Here is a 5,267-nt window from a genome sequence, read left to right as displayed (position 1 = left end):
AAAAAAAAAAACAAAAAACTCACCCGCCCGAGTTGAAAAAATTTATGGACAAGAAATTATCTTTGAAATTAAATGGTGGCAGACATGGCCAAGGAATATTGCAGGGATTTGATCCCGTAAGAATCTTGTGATAGATGAATGTGTGGAGATGGCAACTAGTGGACAACAGAACAATATAGGAATGGTGGTAATACTAGGAAATAGTATCATCATACTAGAAGCTTGGGACAAGTATAATAGCTGTGCTAAGAAGAGAAATCAGTGACTTCCATGTGTCCCCACTTCAAAGGACCTGTTTTGCTCTGATGTAAAAATCAGGCTGTGTACATTTTTCATATTATTTTTTTGTTATTCTTAAATAAACTTTGGTAATAGTCAATTAAAAAAAAAAAAAAAAGGAAGGGGGAGAAGCCCTCTTATAAGGAGCTTAAAGAGCCCTTTTGGTGAAGTGGTTAAATGCTCAGCTGCTAACAGGTTGGTGGTTCAAACCCACCAGCTGCTCCATGGAAGAAAAATGAGGTCGTTTGCTCCCTTAAACATTACAGCCTAGGAAAGTGTAGGGACAGTTCTAGTCTGTTCTATAGGGTCACAATAAGTCCACAACAACTGGACAGCAACACATTCCACAATGAGTCCACATCAACTGGACAGCTTATCACACATTCCACCTCCAGGTGTATATTTAAAGATTTGATTCTGTTTGCCACGTCATTTGTTTAATGGATAACCATATCACTTAAATGCCCTGGAATTAAAATTCTTGCAAGATGTTAGACCCATAATAGGCATTTACTCAGACAGTTTGAATTGTAAGTGGCATATGAGGCTTTGACTTTTTGCTACAAATTAAAATAATCAATATCTGCTATGATTAGTTATGGGGCATTTTGGAAGGAGCAGTTAGCAGTCAGTGTTCTTGATTACATGCTATAGAAACCAAAGCTGATTTAAGGAAAAGAGGGCTTTATTAACATGTAAAATGAGGCTTTCTGCTCCTGCAAAGGTTTTAAAGCCTTGGAAACCCTACACAGGGTTGCTCTGAGTTGGAATTGATTCCACAGCACTTAACAACAGCAACATAGCTGAGGATAGTGAGACTTCATCTTATGTAATTTGGACCTGTTATTAGGAGGGACCAGTTCCTGGAAAGGAACATCATGCTTGATAAAGGATATCAAAAAAGAGGAAGACCCACAACAAGATGGATTGGCACAGTGATAGCAACAATGGACTCAAATATAGCAATGAGTGTGTGGATGGTGTAGGACCAGGCAGAGTTTCGTTCTGTTGCGCACAGGGTTGCTATAAATTGGAACCAACTTCATGGCTTGTAACAACAACAGCTGACAGAATTGCTGGAGGGCTGGAGAACTGAATTTGAGCCATGCAGCAGGAATGATGTCCAAAATCACACCTAAAAGAGCACCCATGAGAAGAATTGCCCTGTTCCTGGTGCTTCTGTATCCCAAATGTACCCCCCACACTACCATCCCAGGGTACTGGAAACCACCATGATTTCGGGGTGGTCTAAGAATACAATCTCATCATGCCTGACCCCACCACCAGAGCTATTCTTGCTGGTATCATTACCCACTGAGTCAGAGAAGTGGCTTGATGGAGCCCAAGTCATTAGCCCATGCTCTGGGTGCAAAGGACCTTTTTAGCTTCACACTGAGTCACTGAGTGGAGCAAACCACTCTAAGAACATATAGGAGATTTTAAGGACTTAGTTGGAGGTGCTAATCCACCCAGAGGCACCATGGAAAAGAGGCCTAATGATGTGTTCCTGAAAAAGCTGCCGAAGAAAACTATAGGAGTAGTTCAACTCTGACCTGTGGGGTCGCCGTGAGTCTGAGTTGACTCAATGGCAGCTGTTTTTTCAGCTTCAGTAGATGGGTTGGCCTCCACAAAGATTCATTGGATAGAGAATTCCCCAAAAGTCAGAAGGGATTTAGGTGCTGGCAGCTGAAAGAATGACCTATGTGCCCTAAAGAATACTAGTTGTTCTAGCTATACTGTTAATCAGGGATTATCCAGTTTATGACTTGTTGTTGTCAAGTGAGTTCCAACTCATGAGACCCTGTATAGGGTTTCTGATGAGTTTGAACCTCTGACCTTGCAGTTCAAACTGACCTTATGGTCCAGTGCTTATTGTATAGCACCACACAAGGACCATGTATAGGTAAAAATGACAGCAGCCATTGCCAGAATATCCTTAACCTTCAAGCTTCCAGAACTGAGAAGGGAGGAGGGGTATTCACTGATGTTGCAGACACAGGAGATATGTTCCTGCCCACCAGATTCTGATTTGACAGACTATCATGCAGGTGATACGATTCTACACAAAGCATTGTAATCATTTCCTGCCTCTCCAGAATAAGTCAAATTGTCCTATAGTTTGTTCTTAGAACACCGTGTTTGTCTTCTCTAGCGATCTTTTCACAGCTAGAATTTTAGCTTCTTTTGTTTCTTTGTTGGTTATTTGCTTACTTTGTCTCTCCCCAACTCGTTAGTTCTCTGAGTGAGGGAGGGGCTGGGTTACTGTTTGTTCATAAATGTATCCCCAGATATTAGCACAATGTGTGGCATAAAGCAGGCATTCATACTGCCTGGATGGATGGTTGGTTATAGATATTGAGCCAAACCCAGCATGAAAACATCTCTGTGGCAGACATGCATATGCATGCTAGTAATCGATGGCAAAGGCACCACTGCATTTTGTTGGGAAATGAATGGTCTTTTCAATAAATGATATTGGACCAGTTTAATATCCATATTAGAACAAAGTGGAACTCTTACCCCAAATACAAAAATTAATTCAAGAAGAGACTTCTGACAAGATGGCGGACTAGGTAGACCCACTACCTGGACCCTTTCCAACAAAGATACAAGAGACCAAATATATCAGAAACAAATGAAATTTCTGGCACCCTAAATTCAGATTAAAGGTTAGAGAGATGGATAGAATGCTTGCTGGAAGGAGAAGTCGAGCAGGGACGACAACAGAGGTTGACTGGTAAACAGTTGGCCAGAAGCGACTAGACCATCTTGTGAGCAGTTTTGGTAGCGGAAGGAGGCCTGGCAGAGCAGTTTTGTGCAGGCAATAGGAAAGGTGCAATTTCTTATTTCCCCCCATGCTCCCCTGGTGACCAGAGGTATGGCCAATGCCCACCCTCATTCACCCCCAGTGAAGACCCTGCTCTCCTGGAGTTTGGAGCCATGCCAGTGTGAGTTGAGGACCTGCTGTACCACTCTGGTGTGCCACTTTGGTTCCAGGATTCAGGTGGGCTCAGCTCCAGACCTACAAAACCTGAAGCACCACTAGACCAACATTTAATCAGTCACCCTGTCCGCAGCTCCACTGTGGTTCTAAACAACACTAAAACCAGCTCCATCAAAGGCCCCATGATCTATTTGCAGATGGAGTGTCCTGAACATAGATAATACAAAGGCCATAGGAACGCCACCTCAGGCCAGGAACTCTGCTGTCATGTCCCTTCCACAACCACCTCTTGAGCTCCTTGAATTGCAGGAGCCCCCCGAGATTTCTCCTCTCTGGATCCAACAACTGGACTGTTTTCTTTTACAATTATGACAACCTCACATTGGCCCAAAGACAACAGATCATTTTAACAAAGAAACAAGACAATGGCTCAAATGATCAAGATGCAGAGGCAGAAAACATTTCTGAGGAAAAAAGGTAATGGAGTAGTGAAATTTGGGCCTTTTCTGATGAACAAAAGTTTAAGGAAATTGTAACGACCAAACCAACTTTTCAAAAAATGCTGAAGGGTGTTCTTTGTACTGAGAACCAATAACAGACAACCATCTGATATTACCATACCTGACAACACCACACAGAACACAATCCAGATATGTTGGTATTGTTGTTGTTAAGTGCCATCAGGTCGGTTCGGGACTCATAGCAACCCTGTGTAGGATTTCCGAGGAGCAGCTGGTAAGCTTGAACCACCAACCTTGTGATTCAAACCAAAATTGCAATCCAACACATTAACCTGCAGCGCCACACCAGGACTCCAGATATAGAAGTATATAAAACAAACGTACAAGACTGAAAATAGTGAATGCAACTATAAGTCAAAAAGAGGGAATAGTGTAGATAGAGAAATTCCAAATGACAAGGAAGTCAAGTAGATTTCAAGATAAATCATACTGTTTTAAGCAGGAAGAAAATAAATTACTGGATTAACTTAAAGAAAATTAATACACCTGCACACCAAAATTTTAAAAAGAGGAAAATCAGGAAGATTTAATAAACACTAAAAAGTCAGTGGTTCAAACCTACCAACTGCTCCTTGGAAATTCTGTACAGGGTCACTATGAGTTGGAACTGACTCAATGGCACTTAATAACAACACAACAGAAATGAAAATAAAAAGAAAACCCACAGACAAAAGGAACTCAGTGCAGAAAATTATGTGGAACCAAGAAACCAACATCACCACAAAAAAACACACATAAAAATGACAGCTATCAATTCATACCTACTGATAATTACGCTGAATGTCAATGGATTAAATACACCAGTCAAAAGACAGAGAGAGCAGAAGAGATAAGAAAACAAGGTCCTTCAATATGCTGTCTACAAAGAACACATTAAAAAATGGAGACAGCTTAAATGCCCATCAACAGAAGAATGGCTAAGCAAATACTACTCAGTGTTGAAGAATAATGATGAATCTGTGAAACACCTCACAACATGACTGAACCTGGAAGACATTATTCTGAGTGAAATTAGTCAGTCACAGAAGGACAAATATTGTATGAGACCAATGCTGTAAAAATTCAGAAAAGATTTTCTTGATAAAAGAAACAATCTATGGTGGTTATGGGGGAAGGGAATATTATTCACATGTTAGAGGATACATGCATGTTAATATGGGTGGTGGGGTAGGCAATATACAACAAGAGGGAGGTTGGCAGAGGGAAGATGAAGGTATCAGGAGACATAGGGAGGCATGCAATAGCTAAAGTGAATAGAGGCAAATACAGTTAACCATACATAAAAGGAGTTCTGTTAGCTTAGTGGTTACAAGTTGGGCTGCTAACCTCAAGGTCAGCAGTTCGAAATTAGCAGCAGTTTCGTGGGAGAAAGATGAGGCTTTCTGCGCCTGTAAAGATTTACAGCCTCGGAAACCCTATGCAGGGTCACTATGAGTCGGAATTGACTCCACGGCACATAACCACCACCACTGGGAGTCCTGGTGTGGCGCTGTGGGTTAATGCGCCAGACTGCAAGGTCGGCA

This window comes from Chrysochloris asiatica, unplaced genomic scaffold (assembly GCF_000296735.1).
Source record: "Chrysochloris asiatica unplaced genomic scaffold, ChrAsi1.0 scaffold00157, whole genome shotgun sequence".
Classification (NCBI taxonomy): Eukaryota; Metazoa; Chordata; class Mammalia; order Afrosoricida; family Chrysochloridae; genus Chrysochloris; species Chrysochloris asiatica.
This window is presented reverse-complemented; position numbering follows the sequence as displayed.